This window comes from Lissotriton helveticus, chromosome 4_1 (genome assembly GCF_964261635.1).
Source record: "Lissotriton helveticus chromosome 4_1, aLisHel1.1, whole genome shotgun sequence".
Lineage (NCBI taxonomy): Eukaryota > Metazoa > Chordata > Amphibia > Caudata > Salamandridae > Lissotriton > Lissotriton helveticus.
Genome location: NC_136063.1, coordinates 1,390,193,946 through 1,390,216,589, shown reverse-complemented (window position 1 = coordinate 1,390,216,589; position 22,644 = coordinate 1,390,193,946). Strand labels below are relative to the sequence as shown.

The window sequence follows — 22,644 nt, the reverse complement described above, 5'->3', positions numbered from 1 at the left end:
ATTTTAATTTTTAATATTCCCAACTACTCTATAAATAAAGGGATACCTTGGAGTAAGCTGGAGGATTTTTAATCTTTATGCCCCCTGGTATTTTTCTTTCAAGTGCTCCCTGGAATATGGTCGAGCCCACCCTGAACTTTAGGAGTTTGGGTGAACCCGATGATGAAGCATGACACTATTAGAGTGTGTGAGGGTTATTTAAAGAAAAATAACCCTTTCCTTCCCCACCCGTAGTAAGACGGAGCTCCACCTGAAGAAATTAGTGCCTTGCATGTTAGACATAATACGAGGTGGGATACCTTATTGTTTATATACCTTATCAAACACCCATGTCTCTTGGAAGAAACACATTTGAAACCCCTCAATAAAACGACCCCAATCATCATCAATAAACTTGAGTTTTATTCTTGCTATATATCAACTGACTAAGTGTAGGCCAACTATCCAATGAGAGCGCAGATTTGTAGCAGGATACATGATTGTGCTATTGTGTTCTAGGTTTGGCGTTACATCCAATAGTGGGAGATAATTATTAAAACAGAGTCTTCCCTCCTGATTATTATCAAAAATACTAGGTGTATTACTAGGTTGGGTATCGGTCACTGGGGATGGCAGGGGTAGAGGGGGGGTCGGTCAGGGCGTTGTCACATCCCTGTAGTCCTTCAGTGGTTTATGCTGCAAATACCTTTGCAGAGTCTCTTCCACAAGATACCTCAGCCATGGTCGTTATAGTGTTGCTGGCACCAAGTGTGACAGTCTTTTTTGGCACCCCCATGGACCACCTCTTCCATCGATTCCCTTTCTACCACCCTCCAACAGTAGAGAAAGAAAAAAACTTCAAACCTATACCATGTAGTTTGCATGCAGCTCTTTGACAGTTCATAGGTCACTGTACTATATCAGGATTGTAAATTATGAACTACAATTAACAAAAGGATCTCTGTAACCCAAGCAATAACTGAGCGAGCAACAATAAATACATTTCTGTGAACTGCATTGTACATGGTATTTGCAGCAGCCATATTAACCCTCTGAAGTACTGTAGGATGAGTCAAAACTGCCATTAGACACAACTCTGATACTTCTCCAGCAGGAACATTAATCACCAGAGTTATCTTGAATTCTTATTGTTGCCTGAAAACCGTGGTACACACAATGAACTCTACAGCAAGTGCTTTTAAACTCATAATTTATTTCTAAACACAGCACCCACTAAGGTTAGCACCAGAAGAATTACTGTGGTGGGAAAATATCTCTTAAAACTGAGCTCAGTGAACTGATTGGATGGTACCTGTGTGTCTCCGTATCTTTTCCTCATCTGTAGTGCAGGGAGTGAGTTCCAACCAGGTCTAGCAGTATCCTTTTATCAAAGTGGCCGGAGTGTACCTGCTAACGCCTTCCAGTTGTCTAGTCCTTCCTATGGAGATCAGGGTGAATATCTATTAGTCTTACTTTTAACACCTTTACAACATTCTATGCCCCACCTCGATACCCGTCAGTTGTTGGTGTCAACTGCTCTTCAGGGCAAATGCTAAGAAGCTTGGATGAATCTGGTACCCACTGTGCAGTCTCACTACAGTGAGAAACATACTCTGGCACTTGGATACAGGCACGAATATGAATTGCTTTCTTGTATATTTGTTCTCATGTTGTCGGCAGCCGCGGCCGGTAGTGGGAGTACCGGCCGGGCGGTGACGTGGGGAGGAGGAGGGGCAGGGTGGGGGGTAGTAATGTATGGATTACGGACTTTAAAAGGTAAGTAAACATAAAAATAAATAAAACGAATTTCGTTGCACACACTGCATCACCAAAGCGATGCAGTGTGTGCAACGAAATTCGTTTTATTTATTTTTATGTTTACTTACCTTTTAAAGTCCATAATCCATACATTACTACCCCCCACCCAGCCTCTCCCCCTCCCCATATCATCGCCCGGCCGGTACTACCACTACCGGCCATGGCTGGTTGTCGGTTTCCTATAATTGGCAAGGGGAGTTAAATTAGAGAGGTAACAGCCTGGAGATAGCTTGCTCATGGTGCGAAAGAATTCTGCTGTTGCTAATGATTAAATGGTTTCAGGTTCTTGGTGTTGTTTGAGTAGCCCATTATTCCACTATTACCGTAAGACCGATTGTTGAGTCTAAAGGCACCCTTGCCCATATTTCCAACATTACTGTTTAATTTTTATCTAATTGATTGTTTTGCATTCTTTGCCGTATTGTTACCTTAAATTGCTGAAGGAGGATACGAGCCTTGGAAAGAAGGGTCCCAGGGAGAAAACGTCGGTAAGAGATGACCAGTAAAGTAGGATATTTGCTAATGCAATCTTTTCCAAACCCCTTGTATTTCACTGACCATAGGGAGCAAGACTGAGATGGGTGCAAGAGAGTGGGTTTGTGGCAGACATTGGGGCAGGTTGTCCGACTGCAACAAATCTGCCCTGGTACATTTGAAATTGTAGGGTGGCTTATGAGAGAGATACTGAAGTAAACTTGAGAGCCCAGGAAGCTGGCGAGTAACCTCCCAATTAACCCCCTTTGACTGCGGTAGGGTCTACCATGCTGCGTCTTTCAGTTTGATACATTTACCTGTGAGCCCACTGTGGCAAATGGAGCTAGGTGAGAGGCGGGTATAGTGGCTGCTATTTACACTTCCTATCATTTTTTTTTTTTTTTTTTTTTAGTAAATATATTTTTATTGCAGGAAGTGATTCGAAGTACAACGTTGGCATCTGCTTCATTACGCAATCAAGTGTGGGTGGGACCCATATAATCATTGTACACGGCCATTCAGCCCACAACCCGGAGGTCGGGCGGCGTACGCCATTTTCTGGTACCGTATACCACTCTACGCACATAGTATATTGCAGACAATCTAGTTAGTCCCATCTGCTTTTATCCAACTACTTCCAACCTATCCCCCTCCCTCCCTCCGCTTACTCTACCCTCCAGAGGAAGACAGTGTTGTTCATCACTATTCATTGTCCCGATGCCTTAAAAAAAACCAAATCACCCCGCCTCCTCCAACTCCCACCCACCACCCCACTCGTCATCGGTAGATCAACTATGTTTGTTCCTCTTCTGTTAAATAGGCCGTGAGACTGCCTTGGTGGCGTCGTGCTATGCTATTACGTCGCGTCTGTGGGATCCAGGCTTCCCCCTTCCGTGCTGTCCGTGTCAGTATGAATGCTATGGTCGCGTAGGGCCTGCACTATCGTTTCCCAAGCCTGAGCCGTCTCCAGCGCCCGTTCATCTTGTCTACGCTTTGCCTGCTGGAATCGCAGCGTGCTTTCACTCCCTGCCCATTTAAGCAGCTCATTGTGCCATTTAGTGTCCGACGGACCAGCTCGCGCCTTCCAGTGTCTGGTGATTTCCCGTTTAGCTAACAGTAATCCCAAATCGATGAATTTACTGGTAATTTTAGTTTTAGGTGTATGTGGAAACCAGTGTAATATCCCCACAGCTGCGTCCATCTGTAACGATCTACCAGTCGCCGCGGTCAGTGTGTCTCCTACGATCGCCCAATAGGAAGTCAGCCCAGAGCAGGACCACAACATGTGCATGAGGTTCGCCCCGGGTGCCCTACACCTAGGGCAGGCTGCCGTCTCCAGACCAAAGTATTGTTGCAGCTTCACCGGAGTCAGGTAGGCTCTATGCAACACATAGAAGTGGACCAACTGGAAGCGTGCGTTCCTCGTCCCCTTCCAAGCTCTCTGCAGCAGCTGGGACCACGTGGACTCCGGAATTTCTCTACCTATGTCCGTACACTTCCTATCATTTCCTTAGGTGGTTGGGCTATTAGGGTGATAGAGGAAGGCATTTTGGACGTTTTGTGGGACCAGGTTATCGTGCAGGGCACTGCATGTCACTAGCATCTATGCCCAAGTTTAAAAATATGTCTTCAGTGAAGGGGAAAGCATAGCAGTATCTGGCATTATCCATTAGATTTAATCGTGTTAGCTGCCTTTAGTAAGCAGAGCAAGCGTTCTTTAGCATCTAGTGATAGATTTTGTAGCTTGGAGCCCTTAAAAAGCCCGCAATCTAGGGAATGATGGTCCATTTGAGCCTCTTTCTGATTGTGTTAAAAGAGCAATCTACAACTGGGGGCCGAAGGTCATGTCTTGCCAAGTGCTTTATGGCTGATGTCTGGAATTGGTTCCAGAGTCCTTGCTTAACCTACGATGCTTACCTGCCTGCTCCATTGAGGACTCTGTACTCTTAGCAAGATAAGGGCTTGTGCTTGGGACACGGGAAAGATGCTGGGTGCAGATTCTCTAATCGTTTTGCTCCAGGATTTCTGAGGCAAATAAAAGCATACACATTTTTAGGGCTTAGGCACCCAGAGGACTGGTGTCACAATACCTTTAAGACCTATGTCACCAAAGAACAACGAGCCATCAATACATCTCCCTCACACATACATTCACACACTCCACCTTCTGTTTGTCATTTACCAATACTTCGTGCCATAGCAGCTACTTACCTGCCCTTTGCGGCTGAGAGCTCTCTAAGACCGGTTGTTAATGCCCTAATGTTGATCTGTGGGGCCCCTCCAGATACAGGAGCAATCAACATGCTTGCTATACCCTGGGGGGCATTATTCCTATTTTAATGTTGCCTTCCTTGTCTCAAAAAGATTTATTCTTCGGTCCTAGTCGCCATGTTCTTTATGTTTTCTGAGGGAATACTGCAAAGAACTACGAATTGTTCAAGCATGCTTTTACCTTATCAATGTGTTTCAGCGTCCCACCACTATATAATTTTCCTTTTTAATACCATGTTTAGTGTTTCTTCCTGTTGGGCTATCTTATAATAATTACCTTTCTGGCCTCATCTTTGAACTTCTTATGGTCCAGTACTTTCCCAGATATGGTTCATCTTTGATTCTACGGTAATTCATTGAATTTATTCAATAGCAATATTTTGTGCATCCAGCCACTCTTCTTATTCCTTCTGAACCTAGAATTTCCAATAGATAGGAAACTATTAAATGCGTGAACATACGTCATTTTTTTTATCTATCAGTAGTGACTATAGCTTGATTATGTATGTATGACTATGAAATATCTTGCAGTTAAATCCAAGCAAGAAAGGTATTTAAGTAATGTTAGGTTCCATTTTAACCTTCTCCGTGCTCTTTTTATGGAAAGGCCTGCCTCTCTTTCGGCGCTTGTAAAGTAGGCTGGAGTGTAAATTTGCTCAGGCTGAGTACAGCTCCACGACCAGGCGAGGTTTGCACAGCAGCGAAGATGTGCAGTTCCTTCTAAAGAGCAGCCAAATACAATCCTCGGGCTTGTATGTTTGAAAAGACGCCCAGTGCTGGGTGTGTTTGCCAGGCTTCAACAGAAAAAGAGGCCCGAACACCAAGGCAACAAAGGGGAACGGCTTTGAACTTCATCCATTATTGAAATGATCAATCCCCTTGCGAGCCCCACGCGTGTGACCTTTTTATGCGTTTTTTTAGAAAAGCTGCCGGCTCCGTCTCCTCGGGCGTGCTCGGTGTGCAACCCATAACTACTGGGCATAATGCGCATTGTGTCCTCGCCTCGTCTCAAAGCCACGCCGCGCTCTAAGAAGCACAGTTATGGCCTTTGTTTTGACGTTTTACAGACATATGCTGCTTTTGCTATGAGAGGCTATGGGGTATGGCTATTAAGAGCAGCAGAGCTGTTTTTCCTGCTATTGACAGCCCAGCGGTAGGGCCCTGTCGAAAAGCAATCAAGGGCGTCTGTAGTAAATTAATGGGCGTTTTGAAAGATTCTAGAAGGCTCCGGGGCATGTTGCGTACTAGCTGGCAAAAGTGTCCGCCATTAGCCGCCGTGAGCAGCGCGCGCGCAAGGCCCTCTGGGTATTTCATAAACTGTTCCAGAGGCGCACGTGGCCGTTTCTTTCGGCTGTAAACATGCAGCCGCTCTTACCAGGGACCGAGTTCTCTCGGGAGGAAGATGCGTTTGGCGCGCTGTGTGCTCCTCGTCGTCTGCTTCTTTGCTGACCGTGCGGGCACCGTTGCCAAGACCCAGGAGAGGGCCTGGTGTGCGACTGGCCGTCCTCGGCCGTCGAGTGTGTCTAGGCACTGCGCCTTCTCCCGCGAAAGCTTCCTAGCCGCCTCGCTGTTGTGCTTGGCAGGCTTGTGTCAGTTAACTTCCAACGGCCTTTATTATTTGGACGGTTAAACATTGGACTGCGCCGGCGGTTGGAAAGACCTCTCACTGTACCGCTGGCTGGTGTCTCCTGTTCTCAGGGTGTCTCCTGTTCTCAGAGTCCACAGCGACAGTGCGAGTCTTAGTTTAAAAAAAATGTGGTATATTACTTGAATAATAACAATGAGTTCCCTAGTTTATTAGGCAAGGTCAAGATTCACATATAACACAAAATAGATTGAACTATGAAATGCCTTTAGTTAAAAATATACCTATCATACCAGTTTTCTCCTTTGCGTAATTGGCAAATTACAGCTAGCTGCAAGCATGATTTCGTTTGATCTAGAAGTGAGCGAACTACCAGTGCATGACGAAGAAAGCTCTGAACATGTTTGCCATGTAAATCGTGCAATAAACACAAGGCAAAACTATTATAAAGTCTCTTTAAAATAAAAAAATGTGTATTTCTTTAGGCGTTTCACCCCACTTCACCTTATTACATATCACTGCATTGAAATACATTTATTAAAAGTGACGACTTAAAACATGTACTCGGAGACATTCATTCCCTTGCCGAGGGATAATATTGTTATTGAGCTACATGCAGGTCTGTTGCCATGTGCACCCTACATGTGGCCTTGATCCGTATTTTACATGGAGCAACATAAGTGTCTATTAAATTAAGCACAAGAAACGTTTTTGTACAGGGCATAGCCTGAACTTGCGAATTTGAGAGATCTTTCGTGCGATTATGAATAAAAAGGAACCTCTAGGGAAATAAAATATTTACCTAAGATAACACAACTCATCAAACAAGGATTGATCCCTGGTTTTTGGGTTTCACGTTGTGCAGTTTAGCAACTTGATGGGTTTCTCAGTCTCATGTTCCACATCAAAGGCTAAAGATTTGTCTGGCCTTTCATTTCTGGTGCACGACAAGCCACACAAAAGCTCTGCTTATTTTGGACTCAAGGGTTCAAGAGGACTACGAGCTGCCCAGTATCCAGCGCGAGAATTTCGAGCCTTCAGTGGCTCGCCCCCTTCTAATTATATAATTTGATGGCTTGCTGTCCGAGCACGTCAGTTTAGATATTAGAACATGTGAAATAAGATGTCATAGCACCCTTCTGTCCCCAATGCTGCTCTTGAATGTAGTGTACTGCAAACTTTCCACTTTCACATTTTGACCTGTTTTGCCTCTTTCTTTTCAAGTGACCTGTTTTGGGTGATTTTAGTGCCCGAACTGTTGTGATGAACATTTAGTGGCAGAACTGTGATCTGCATGTCTAGCAGAACATCTTGCAAAAATAAATGTACAGCAATTGAATCAAAATGAACACAGCTCTTGATTGTAAGCGGATATCAGTTTTGATGCCAATGAATCGTGGCATTTTTTTTTTTAAAGATTTCCCAAAAATATGTCTTAATAAAATTCAGTAGTGGGGCAATTAACAAGAAATCAAAACGTTATGAAATATATAGCCAATACTTCCATGATTAATGAAAAGTAAAACTTTACCTTAAGATGTAAGGAGAGGGTTGACAGTGTTATAGTAAGTCTTCTTTTCAACTTCACCCGAAGGGATCAACCTATCGAAGGCTAAAACTCTACACAATGTGATACAACAACATAGGGAGCTGTTACCATAGGTTCAGGGAAGCCATGCTCAGCTTAGATAATGTCCTTTCCCCAACTGTAAGGTTTTTAAATACTTCAGATATATCTCTGGACAGCCACAAATGTTGTGAGTTTGATCTGAGACCTGACTCCCACTACAAGTCAAAACTAGGCTGTCCTTGGCTGAAAAACATATGAGGCTCTTTTGAGGACAGTGTTGGTCTCTGCAGTTTGAAGGAGAAGTGATATCAAAGTCTGACCAAAGGATCTGAGCATAAAGATCCTGATGTCAGCCCAAACCTTTCCTACTAGAATCCTTTTTGATTACCTTTGAAGCTAGCTGTAATCCAGTTTTCATATGATTTGACACCAGCCACTAAATTGATCACACCTCCTTGGCATTCAACCCGGAGCAATAAGAATTCTTGGAATTTAGACTCAAATGGCTATCACAGATGAGATGACATAGCTGGGTGCCACGGGCCCTAATGCAAGCAATTAAATTAGACTCCTTTGGCCCCCAGTTGGATAGTAAACAAGCATTGGCATAGCCAATAGGTCTCGCCTTTGGGACCTTATAGTGTTTAGCCATGCACCTTCAGAGCACGTATGGCTCAAATAACGCGGTTATCCAAGTGCCAAACGTATGCATCTGGATTGGCGAAAGAGGATATGGCAACAAACTGGACTCTAGATTTCCGGCGTATGGCATTTCTTCTCTTGTAGTCACAGGATCACATCTCAGAATATTGCCGCGGCTTTGGGACAGCAAATACATCTGGGCCACAGTTATTTTTAGGCTGAGGAGGGATGTTAGCAACAAGGCTTTAGATCTACAGGAACCAGTGAGGTCACTGGAGTCAATGAAGGCAACTGAGGCATGAATTGCAGGGATACCTGCAAAACTATGTGAAGAATAACTTGGGATTAATGCAAATTGCAAAGATGTGTGTGAGTGTAAGCGCTATATGAACTGCACTCACACTGGCTTTTGAAGCCCCTAGAAGCACAGAAGGAGCTTTTGCTGATGCTGCTGGGACATCTGAAGAAGAAACTGGCTAAATGTGAGGAAGAAACAACTGCCATGTCCTTTCCTTGACTGACATTTAATGGACAGTCCAACCTCTCTTATTGAGACTACAGGATCAGTTCTGGTAAGAGCAAAAGGTCCAGTCTGTTTGGTCCAGCCAAGACAGCTCAAACAACAGGCATTTTCACTCATTTGTCACTCCCAACTCGAGGAAGGTACACTCAGCAAAGGAGATAATAGGTGGTCTCAGTCTAGAAATGCTCTTGGGGGGTGGGGGGTAGATCTTTCTACCCTATCCGTTGCTGTGAACAGAACACACAAGGGGAGGAGTATATTTTACTTTGGCATTTGTTAGCTTATGGCTGATAATGACTTTGGAAATAACATGGGTTGCATACACAATGCCAGCACAGAGTTTCTTCTCTCAATGGGAAAAAGCATGCCTTGCTCCCCCTCTCCCCTTACCATCTGACAGTTCCTAGCAAGAAGGTTGAGAAAAGCAGAAAAACAATATCAGAGAGAGGAAAGCCGTTCTGTGCAGGAGACATTAAATGAAGACCGAAAGAAACGGCTGGACTAACACAGAAAGCTCTGCGGTGTAGAAAGTAGGGAAGGACTCCTGAATGCAAGTGTATGAGTATGAGGAAGAAAATCAAATAGGGAGTGAGTAAAGTCAGGTGAGGGTGGGGGTAAAGGTGTGGGGGTGGGGTGTTGACAAAGAGCCCTTACAGTGTGAAGGAGAAAGAGTGTGCATGTGTGAGAGAGAGTAAGAGTCAACGAGTAGGGAGGAGAGAAAGAGAAACATGAAGGTATGTGATCTTGTGTAATGTAATTGGGCACTTATGTAAAGCGCTCCAATATCTTTCAGTAGAGTTCGCACTATATATTTAAAAAACAAGCATTTGCAATGCAATAGGTCTCGCATTAATTAAGTTTGAGCTATTGGCACTGCTAAATATTGCAACACCAATTGCAACAAAAGGCCTTACAGAAAGGAATGATGGAAGGGCAGAATGGATTTAAGGCTATTTCTGAAATACATCTGTCCAAAGCATTGCGTATCTGCTGCAGCCATTTTAGTAGAGACAATAGAATTTTCCAGCATCTTAACTCCTACTTTCAACCCTTTCTAGCTATGGTACACAGGGCCACTCCACACATACCAGTATGACACTTATTACACCTGCACACAATGTATGAACTTGAGACTCAGCAGACATTTGCAGTGTACCACAATTGCAACTAGCAGGAGAGTTGCTATTTCTGTGTCATTTGAAACACCACCCCCTAGCACAACAATTAGGACAAACACTTAAAACTGACCAACTTTACTACACAATGGGGTCTTCTCAAGTGCTCTGCACTGCCAACACGCCACATGAAGTTCCATAAATACGGTTAGTGATTATGTTTCCCGTTGGAAAGAATGCTTAATCACCATAAAAATTTGTGTTGTGGAGAAGAGGGGGGGGGGGAATAGGGGGCGAAGTAGTGCAAAAACCAAATAAGAACCAGCAAAAATGTTGTTTTGTTTATCGATTTCACAGGGGGAAGAATGAAGGAATGGAGAAAATAGAGGGTAAGAGTCGGTGTTCTCACTAAGTGAGGAGCGAGACAAAGAGGGAATAGGGGGGCGGGGGGAGTGCAGCGCCAGCGCATAAGTGGAGAATGTGCTTGTCTGATTTGGGTAAGAAGGAAAAGACAGACAGTGAGTCCTTGTCCTTCTCTGCCCACCCGTCCTCGAACAGCCAGGGAGGGCTGAGTCTTATCTACAGGCCTTAGTTGTTACTGACTTTCTAGGGCGCATTTTTAAAATAAAAAGGAGGGGGTGAAAGAGTGATATATCCATTTGAAGGCCAAGGAAAGTTGAGGATTAGCATTGGCGCGTTGTGGGCGTGATGGCTGGCTGTACTAAGGAGCACTAGGGGGGACATCAGTTTGACCTGTTCGCACCAGGCCGGTTATGGCCAGAGCTACGTAAGATTTGTGAATAAAAAGACCCCGCAGCTGAGCATAGCAGGGATTAAACAGGACACCTGGGTACTGCGATCATTTGGTTCACCCACATGATCCTTGCAAAACTACAAAGGCGACATGCAGGCCTCGACGAGCCCCTCTCTCCTGCGCACTTAGACCTCACATGCCTTCCCCACAGCGGCAACCACGCAGAGCACTGTGGCGGCCACGGAGGCCCTAGGAGACGCCTTCCATGAGGTTGCCATGTGTGCTCTCCGGGCCGAGGGGAGTGTCATCACACACTCTGGTTCTATTGTACAGCACTCTGACACCTTCGGGTAAAGTCCGCGCTTTATAAGAATGCATTAAATAAATAAACTCAGAGGGGCTTGAACGCTTCTGGGTTGCCTGCCTAGCCCCAGGGGCCTTCAGCTACGCGGCACAGTTAGATGCGTTTACAACAAAGCCTCTTAATGACCGACAAATTACACAACGCGCAGTACCTGAACCAGCCTCTCCTGTCCTCTAGCTGGGCTTCTCAAGGGATGAAAGTCCGGTCCTCGTCCAGCAACGCGCCGCGGTCACAAGCTGGTTAACTGCCACTATCACTGCCCCGGGAGTTTCAAATGGAATAACAAGGACTTATTGCGCATGCGTGAAATGACACGCATGTGCACTAAAAAAGGCTGCAGCTGGGGAGCACAACTGGTAATGGTGGTAACGCTGCAGCGGGAGCTTCAAACTGAATGAAAAATTACTTCGTGCGCAAGCGTGAAATGACACGCAAGCGCACTAAAACGGCAGAACGGGGGGGAGATCGAAAATACCTGTATTTACAAAAAGGGCTTCCTGCGCATGCGCTTACTGATACGCATGCGCACAAACGAGGGGGAAGATCAGCCAGATGGGAAGATTGAAACTACGGTACACCGGCGCTAAGGCAGCTGAAGTCCCGGGTCCCGTCCCGAGTGACCACCAGCGCCGAGACACACCCAATGGCTGCCGAGGGAGAGAGGGACACGGACGAGGCAGAAAGAGCACGGTGAGTGGGAGGGGGGGTTGTATCTGTGTGTGTGTGTGTGTGCGCGCCCGTGAGTGGTGGGGGTGCGTGTGTGGCTGTGTGTGCGTGCGCTTGTATGTGCCTGCGTCTGTGTGTGTGTGCCTGCCTGCGTGTGTGCCTGACTGCGTGTTTAGGTGAGATTCAGAGGCAGGGGATGTGCACGGCGACGTGCGCGCCCTCGAGAAGAAATCTGAAACAGCGAGTGGCGTGGGCGATCGCTGTCTCACATTCCCCCAGACACGCCAGCAATAGTTGTCTTCGCAGACAAAGCATGCTTCGCACGCTTTTTAGGTCTGCTCGACCTAACAATCCAGAAAAGTGAGAGAGACCGGGAAAAAGAGACAAGCATTTACAATGCAATGGTCCCGGCATTATTAACGGTAGAGCTATTGGCATTGCTCATGACTTTTTTTAATTTATTTTTTTAATCATAAATAAATGGCATTGCCAATAGCTTAATCATTAAATAAATGGCATTGTCATTTACAATGCCAATAGCTTAATCACTCGCAAATGCATGACCTATTGCATTTACACCCACACAGAGCCACCCACACAGTCATTCACATAGAGCCCCCTACACAGAGCCACCCTCACACAGACAGCCACCCACACATAGAGCCACCTACAAAAAAGCTATCCACAGAGCCACACTCACACACAGAGCCCCCCCCCACACACAGAGCCCCCCCCCACACACAGAGCCCCCCACACACACAGAGCCCCCCACACACACAGAGCCCCCGCACACACACACAGAGCCCCTGCACACACACACAGAGCCCCCGCACACACACACAACCCCCCACACACACAGAGCCCCCCCACACACACAGAGCCCCCCACACACACAGAGACCCCCACACACAGAGAGCCCCCCACACACACACAGAGCCCCCCCACACACACAGAGCCCCCCCCACACACAGAGCCCCCCCCACACACAGAGCCCCCCCCACACACAGAGCCCCCCCCCCACACACAGAGCCCCCCCCACACACAGAGCCCCCCACACACAGAGCCCCCCACACACAGAGCCCCCCACACACATAGAGCCCCCCCACACACAGAGCCCCCCCACACACAGAGCCCCCCCACACACACTCCCAGAGCCACACACACACACCCACCCAGAGCCACACACACACACCCACCCAGAGCCACACACACACACCCACCCAGAGCCACACACACACACCCACCCAGAGCCACACACACACACACCCAGAGCCACACACACACCCAGAGCCACACACACACACACACACCCAGAGCCACACACCCAGAGCGACACACACCCACCCAGAGCCACACACACACACACACACATACCCAGAGCCACACACACACACCCAGAGCCACACACACACACCCAGAGCCACACACACACACACAGCCACACACACACACACACCCAGAGCCACACACACACCCAGAGCCACACACACACAGAGCCACACACACACACAAACCCAGAGCCACACACACACACACACCCAGAGCCACACACACACACCGAGAGCCACACACACACACACACACCCAGAGCCACACACACAGAGCCACACACACACCCAGAGCCACACACACACACACACCCAGAGCCACACACACACCCAGAGCCACACACACCCAGAGCCACACACACACCCAGAGCCACACACACACACACCCAGAGCCACACACACACACACCCAGAGCCACACACACACACCCAGAGCCACACACACACACACACGTACCCAGAGCCACACACACATACCCAGAGCCACACACACACACCCAGAGCCACACACACACACACAGCCACACACACACACACACCCAGAGCCACACACACACACACACACACCCAGAGCCACACACACACACACCCAGAGCCACACACACACACACCCAGAGCCACACACACACACAAACCCAGAGCCACACACACACACACACCCAGAGCCACACACACACACCCAGAGCCACACACACACACACACACCCAGAGCCACACACACAGAGCCACACACACACCCAGAGCCACACACACATACACCCAGAGCCACACACACACCCAGAGCCACACACACACAGGAGAGCAAGCACAGCCAGGGGGCATGGGAGCAAGCACAGCCAGGGGGAAGGGGAGCAAGCACAGCCAGGGGGAAGGGGAGCAAGCACAGCCAGGGGGAAGGGGAGCAAGCACAGCCAAGGGGCAGGGGAGCAAGCACAGTCAGCGGGCAGGGGAGCAAGCACAGCCAGGGGGCAGGGGAGCAAGCACAGCCAGGGGGCAGGGGGGGGCAAAAAGTGAGCGCAACGAGGGTCAGGGGGGGCACGAGCACAAAGCAACAAGAGGGCGGGGGGTGTCTGAAAAGCGAGCGCAACGAGGGTCAGGGGTGGGGGGCACGAGCACAGTGAGCAACAGGGGGGGGTCAGAAAAGCGAGCGCAACGTGTTGGTTGGATGGATCCCCTGTGTGCGTCCCACTGCTGATTTTATGATACTTGTGATTGTTTGTATTAATGAATTGTGTAACGTGTAATATTTCTGTAAAAATGTATTTCTTGAAAATAAAGTACTTTGTCTCGGCTCGCCACTGCGCAGAGCTTTCATCATCAACATTACTGACCTTCTCTACATAACTACTGCCATTAAAGTTACTGCCCAGCATGAGGAGCTCCCACCACTACCTATACTGCCCCTTTCTTGTAGGCACCCCAACCCACTTTATGTCCCCCCCCTGCGGATCCCTGGGCACTACCCTTACTACTCTTTGCCCCAAAGCTAATCATAATGCCCCACCCTACACACACCATAGCATTTGTTACTGCACACGCAACTTTTCCCTTACGGCCCCACTCTACACACACACACCAGCTTTCTTTACTGCTCCACCCTACACACGCCTGTTTTCCTTACTTCCCCACCGTACACACTCCCAGCTTTCCTTACTGTCCCACGCTATACTCATTCCAGGCAGCTATTCTTACTGCCCCACCATGCACATAGTGCAGCTTTCCATATTGCCCCACCTCACACGCCCTACTGCCCCACCCCACAGACTCCTCTGCCCACCCACCGAACCCCACCACTGCCCGGACTGTTATACCCAGAGAGGCGGCCCTCCCTCCCTACTGTCCCCGCCGTCCAGAGTCATCTCTACCAGCCCTCCTTGCTTCTCCCTCTGCACACGTCATCTGTAGCCCCGGCCTCCGGAACCCTCATCTTTACTACCCCACCGGCCCTACCCCTAATCTGCCCTAAATCACTCCCGCAAACCTGACTCCGCGCCCATATTCTACCCCGGGGCAGGCGCTTCTGCCCCCTCAAGCCCCCTGCCCCCCTCCGTGGCGATCCTCACCTTTCTTCACCCTGGGGCTGAGCCCCCAGGACTGCTGCTTCCACGGTGAAGGAAGGTTCCTCTGAAGAGACGCCACGCATTAACAAAACTGCACCTGCCGCGTCTTGTTAGAGGGTTACTGCCCCAAGCGGCATAGTATTTCCCCCTTGCATCAGCAGGTAATTTGCCTGGGGGTCTGGGCGGCCTTGAGTGCGGGGGGATACTGCCTCGCTGCCTCTCACTGATCCCGCACTCTGCCCGCTCTAAGATGGCGGCGGTGCAGGTGTTGTTCAGACCGGTGGAGCCCTTCTCCTCAGACCCGCTGTGCGCGCTGCTGGTCCCGGGGCGGCTGGCCGAGGCCCTGGGGTCGGGCGGCGGGGTGCTGGCACTGCGGGGCGTGAGGTGCTGGTGCGGGTGGTGCCGTGGCAGGGAGAGGCCGGCCGGGGGGTGCACGGCGAGGCCGGTGTGGAGGCCCCTCTCCCTGCAGCTTCGCTTCATGCTCATCTCTCACCTCTCTCCGGGGGGGCTCGGGGTGAAGTCCATGGCGGCGGCAGCTGTTGCGGTGCTCCAGCACAATGCCCGCTGCTGCCGCCAGAGTGAAGCTCCGGCAGTGCCTCCGGCTCCCAGTCCAGGCTCTCGCGCACGGCTCCCACCGCTGCTCACAGACCCATCGGCAGCAGAGGGCAGCACTTCCTCACCTGGGCCGCCCCGAGGTTGTGCCCCGACTCAATACTTCTCGCTTCTGGATAGTGGGGAGAGACACTGGGGGTGCTGGGGCCGAGAGTGCGGGCAGGAATCAACGGGCGTTGCAATCAAAAATGGATTATAAAGTCACAAACAGGGAAAAAAATGGCGGACGCAAAGCTCCGAACATTTTCGGATTCGGGGGGCGTATTTTGGCGTTCTGAGTGACGGATGACGTCACAGGTGAAAAGAACGCAAAAAAACACGCCCCCAAATCCGAAAGAGACAGGGCTTTATTGGAGTGACGCCTGTCACCTCCAATGACTGGCCTCCGTTTAGGAAGCCAGCCAATGGAGGAGAGAGGAGGAGAGAAGCGGGTTCAAGCCACCATACTCCAAATCATTAAATCTCCTCCCGGAGACTGCGCAAACGCAGCCTTCGGTTCTCGACCTAAAAAAGGGAGAAGAATGAAGAGATAGAGATAAAGGGGCAGTAAGTGAGAGATCAGGAGAAAGAGAGAAAACAAGCACGCAAGTGGTGCGTGCGTGTGCGTTTTTGCATAAAGTGCAATTCTCAATTCTTCTCATGACTTTACACATGCTGACTGAGGCTGGTTTAAAATTCAACAGTGCATGAATGTGAGACTGCAAGGGAGCGGCTATGCAGCAAATGTCCGGGAAGGAGCTAACTTGTGTATGGAAAGTAATGGATGCGGGCAAAAGCAAATTTTAAGCAGCCTGCTGCAGTATAGAGAGGCGGGGGTGGGGGAGTGGAGGCCAGCAAAGTGACGCGATCTGAGGTGGGGGAGGGGAGGTAATTGAAGCGCAGAGAGTGGAAGGCAAGGCTTAATGAGCCTTGAAAGAAACCCTGCTCTAGGCTCGACCAAAAAAGCACCATATTTGGGTTGTAGTGGGTCCCCAACAAAAGTGGGCCCGGTCCTACTGCATCTGCTGCACTAATGATAGCTAAGCCTCTGGCAAGTGATGCACAGAATGCCGTAAGACCACTGCTATGGCATCTGCCTTAGACCTGAAAGCATTGATACAGTATTGTCAAATCTCGTAGTTTGAGTGACATATGAGATTGCTGCTTCTCCACCACCCTCTCCCCAGCTATTTAGGCTTACTTGATCCATGTCTGTGAAAAACAGAGCCACGAACAACAGTTGCAGGAAAAGCGTCTGGTGGCTTTTCTTATTATTGAACAAAAGCCCATGATTCTGAGAAACCTTGTAAACTTATAGTGTATCCCATTCCACCAGAACGCAGGACTTTGCTGGAAGCAGTCAATTCCCTACAGAGAAATATGCATGAATTCTTATACTTTGTATGGCCTAAAAGTTGATTACTGTCTCTGGATCACATCCTGCTACACCTTTAATTAAGAGAATGAATGAAATGTATACATGAGAGCCTTGTAGATCTAAAGACCTGGCAGAATTGTTGAATAATTTGTTTAAGAGACTGTCGTTAGTGGAAAACATCTGACAATCTTGTTAGCCTTTAACAGGAATAAAATTGTTGGAATAATTAAAAGTACATTATCTCTTTCCCCCTTAGAGACTCAGATATGTCCCATTTTGTGAGGAGATACTGAATCTCCTTCAGCAGTGGCGGATGATGACAAGTTACATGGGGAGGCGCAAAAAATATACACATAACAAATGCACATAATACATACCCATAACAAATGCACATAATACATGCACATATACACATAATACACATAATACACATAACAAATACACAACAATATACACATTAACATAAATATACACATAGAAAAATCACTTACCTTTCACTGCCGCTCAATGTTCTGCAGCACGTCTTTGTTGTTTTGCAGCATGTCCTCCGAGTGCGAAGCTCACAGTCAACTCTCTCATCCAATCCCAACGCTGTTCTAAGGCATCTTGATTGGCTGGAGTGGGCTGGCTCCACACTCCCAAATGCATTGTAGGCCTGTGTCTGCTCTGGAGCCCAGCTGTTCAAGACAGCTGGGTTGGAGAGTTTTGAATTGCGCATGCCGGTATGGCTGTAGCAAAGTAGCCGGCAAAACCAACATGTGCAAAGCGAACTTAAGTGGCTACTCCTCACTGCTGCCAATCATTGGCAGCAGAGACACACTGGCTCCACCCTGCCCTCGCACTCCGTTTGCTGGAAGAAAGTGTCAAAAATAAAATGGTAATAAAAATAATTGTATTACCATTTCTTTTTTGGCGCTTTCTGCCCAGCAGTGTGGGGGGTGCTCCTTCACTCCCACAGAGGAACCGCCACTGTCCTTCAGTAGCAACAAATGTTTCACTGCATATGTTAGACCTTGAGCGAGATACAGACAAAGTGTGTAGCAGGTGTCATTAACAATCTCCAGAATTTATTGACACGTAAAAGAAGACTCCTGAGGTGACAAAATGGTTGCTACTCCAAGCATGGGGTTTACAGTTGCCATGGTCAGTTTTTAAGAGTTTGAGTGGTCGCAGAGTGATAATTCTTAATATTGACTTTACATCCCTTCTCCCAAGGTGTGCCTCAAAAATAACACTTTGGATGTCTCAGTAGAATGCAGATATGAAGGCTAAATGCAATGTTTAAATGTTTTCTAGAAATCAGAAACGGTTCTATAGCCTTCAGAACATGATTTCCTCTGTTACAAACAGTGGAGGAGGCAATGTAAATAATCACAAAGGCATGCTGTTATGTGCATATCCGTTTCTAGGTTCATAAATATCCTGTGAATAGTATCTTGCTACACAAATTTCATGTATGAATGAATTAGAGTAATTTGTGTTGTCTACTTTTACACTGAAGCATCTTGTCACTAAGCACGTACGTTTACAGAGAGCAACAGGAAAGGCCATAATGAGATTATAACTTAAAAAGTCAGATGTTTAAACCTAGCAAAAGGATCTCCCTTCCCACTTGACTTTAGTATTGACTAGATTCTTCCTAAAAGAGGATCTTGGATGACGTTGAGGATTGTACCACTCTAATTTAGACCTGGGAAATTCTGGACCAACATTGTAGAGTGCTTTGTGTGCCATGCAAAGCGCCTTGAGCATAGCCCTCTTCCTAACCATAAGCCAGTGCAGCTTGATCAGTTCATTGGAGACCGATAGATGCTTGAGATAAATTCAATCTGAGGCATGCTGCTGGGTTCTGCACTACCTGAAATCTATTCAGGAATAACTGGGTAATTCGCAGAAACAGACCATTATTATAATCAAGTAGGCAAGAGATTAACATCAGTGCTACCATTTTTCTAGAGGCCAGAGGAATAAAAGGGAACATTTTCACTAGTATTGTAGGAATGTAAAAACAATTTAAAGCGACTTGACTTGCTTGGTTCCCAAAGGTTAGGACATCGTCAAAAAAAATGACACCCAGGTTTCTGGCTGATTGAACAGGAGACGGCAAGGTGCCAAACTCCGTTAGCCACCAAGAGTTAAGCCAAATTGAAACTTGCTGGCCAAAGATAAGGACCTCTGGTTTTACAGCATGTATGTTGAGATTTTGTTTTTCATCCAGACACCCAACTTCACACATACAGTTGGGCGAATTAGCTGCAGATGACTGAGTGTCGTTGATTATTGTTACAATTATCTGTGTATCTATCAACAGCATGAAAAAAGCAGAAACTCCAAATTATCTAATACGAGAGGGCAAAGGAAAAATAAAAGATTGAAAAGGTTATGGCTCAGTGATGAACCCTGTGGTATACCACACAGCAAGGAAAAGGTTTTTGAGGTGGAGTGATTATGGGCAATGCTTTGTGACCTGTCTGTCAGGAATGTAACTGCTCGAGGGCCTCACACTTCATCCTTAAATGAGCAAAACGGGTCACTAGGACGAAGTGGCACACAGTATGAAATGTCTTTGAGAGATTAAAAAAAATAAGAACCACAGAGCATCCATTGTCCTCAATGCTCTAATATTATCTGCCGAGACCAGTGCCTACTCTGTGTTGTGACACTTCTGAAGCCCGTTTTAGACCTATCTAGTAGCATGCGTTTGCCCACCATGGATAACAGTTGTATATTTAGTGCCCACTCCAGAATATTAGCTGCTAGTGGCAATAACGAGATAAGTCTGTAGTGTTTAAATGCCTCAGGATTGGTTGATGGCTTTTTTGAAAAGCAAAATAGTTCCTTCCAAACCCTAGGAAAGGTGCCAGAGCAATGATCTGAGTGAGTATTATGGTAAGTTATTTTAAGATCGTGTCAGATACAGACTGTGTACATGGGGCGAAATTTCAGGGAGAGTGAGATTAGAAAAAAAATCTCTGTAACTCTGGAGCAATTGTTTTTTTTGCTTGCCCCTAATACTCTACAAGGTTCCTGATCAAGGACATTAATAGGGAGGGATTCTTGAAAACGGCACTAATCTTTGATTGAAAGAAAATAGCTAGCTCATCATAAAAGACTTGTGTTATGTCTTTATTCGAGTAATTTACATGCTGAGGGGTCTTGACTACTGAGAAGAGTTCTTTAACTGGGTTTTTTGAATTGTCAATTTATTGCCTGGAGAATCTGGATTTTTTCATTGAACTATCATTCGTTTTTACTCCTGTATATTTTTTTTTACCATTTTTTCTGAAGGGTCGTAGAGCTTGAGCTCCCATAATGTAGTGTAGTTCCTATTATCCCAATAGGCTCTGCGCATTGGAATAATATCTTCAATAGTATAGATCTAGGGCAGAGGTTAACTAGGTCTTCTACTGACGATATTAGACTTAAAGTTTTTGGTTTTGCCAGCTAGCTCAGAGTTCACTAGAAACTTTCGCGAATAGACAAGGAGGAGTTTAACTTCCCTGGATAGACAAGAAGGGATTTAGTTTCTGACAACCATAGAACATGACAACTTTGCTCTCCCCCAATCAAGAGTGTATCTCTAGAGTCGTGTGAAAACAAAAGACAACTTATTTTACTCAGTCAGTACGTGCATTCTTAGTTTCACCAGTTTGTAGAGAAAAGGAAGAGACGGGCGTGTTCAATAAAAGATGTTATTTATTGATCAGTCTCTTTTCTCGTACAAGAGAAATGAATCGATATTATTGCGATACTTATGGTTAAGTAAAGTGCATACAATAAAAGCAGAAGTATAAAATAATACTGCAGAAGCATTGATATGGTTTCTAAGCCATATGATAGTTAAAATTGATAAAATAGATACATACATATATACATTTGACTAATCGTACTCAACTGGTGCTTCTAACCACGCCTACCCCAGTGTACCTGACCTAAGCCTAATACGTGGGCGGGAGTAGATAAGTAGCAGTTTAAGTTAAGTTTGTTTTGCCAAGTGACTGACTCAAGAATTCTCTGCAAGGGGTTGTTCAGTTCTGTACCTGAGATCTAGAATGGTTGAGGGCTGGTATCTCTCGTCTCTGGTCTTGATATTCCAGCTGCCTGCGAGGGCTGCTTGGAAGCGCCGGAGCTGGATTTCTCGGCAGGAGAAAAACAGCGTCTCGCTCTCAGCGCGTCAGGAAGGCGGGGCAGCGCGTGTGGGCTTCGCTCTCTGCTGGGCTCCTCAGCGCGTCTCGCTGCTCCGATCTCGTCACCACCGCGTGTGTTTGCTTAAGGCAATGTCGGTAATATTTATACCTGTAAGGTGTCGAGATTGACGTAAGGATGGACATGGATACGTCAATAAGGATGTCATACGAACGGGCTTGTTCGCACATTCTTTTGCTGAAGTTCTCGGTGAAATCAAAACAATGGCCGCAGGGATTTTCCCAGGTTGTCATAGGTTTGATTTGTATTGAGAACTCCGTATGCCTTATCAGGGGCTGGAGGAATAGTGCTTGTCTAATTAGATGGCATGCGTTATTACCTAATCAGATAACACGTTTCTGTGCCGTGGTGTTGCTTAATCAGATAACGGTTTTTTGCACCGTGGGTCGGCTGCTAGTTAAGTATTAACCAGAACAGGGCCGGGAATAGGGGAATCGATACAGAACCTATAGGAATACATCACACCCACTCCACGCTGACTATGTCCATATTTACAAGATCTAGGCATAGCAAATACACTAGTAGAGCATGTGTATACCGTACCACCCCAAAAATACATCCATATGCATTTTGAAACATGAAATATACGAAAAGATATATATATACAGTATATGCATTCAAGCAGTATATTAATGCTAAATATCACGCATATTCATACATCATAACTAATAAAATATGAAAATCAACACATGAAATGGCTCTTAATACAGAAGAAAAAAAAATGCGAGACCATTTCATCACAAAATAAAATATTTATGAACAGGCCAAAGGGCAGCTAATGACTCTAAAGTTCCTAAAATAGAAATATAGTTCTCTAAGAATAGTTTCTACCTTAAGCAGAAGATAAGTGTCCCGAAAATTGTAAAATATTTTTGGGGCCGCTGAAAAATAATGTTCCGCTGTCCGTAAACTAGAGAAAATTGTTCATGATACTTTATTATCAAAGTTGAAGGCCAAATTCAGGGTGTTGGGAACGCCTTGTGCTAGCTTATTCAAAAGTCATTATTTCTGCTCTGGTGAGAACATCATATCATTTAGACTCTCGAAAAAGCTGTCAACAGCTGCCTGTGAAAGTTCCATTAACTCGGAAAAAGATGTTACCATGCATTCGTGAGCATGATTGCCTTCATTGATGTTTGGATCAGCATAGCTGACAGAAGGTCGTACCTGATCGATGCTGCTTTCATCTTGAACCTCACTACCCCTTAATCGTAGTGGTGAAGTCTCCACGAATGCCGTCATCAGGATTGGTAGCCGCAGGGGACAGCACAATGCATGAGCCGTGACCGGACCCAACAAAGTTTCTGCATCCATTGGCGCA

The 22,644-nt window shown here is 46.8% G+C and overlaps 1 protein-coding gene across 1 annotated transcript in view; it reads left to right on the top strand.

Moving 5' to 3' along the window:
- The window catches only part of CDKAL1 (CDKAL1 threonylcarbamoyladenosine tRNA methylthiotransferase), a 2,471,408-nt gene that overhangs the window by 1,773,428 nt on the left and 675,336 nt on the right, over positions 1–22,644 (top strand). The gene's annotated exons all lie outside the window — the stretch shown is intronic.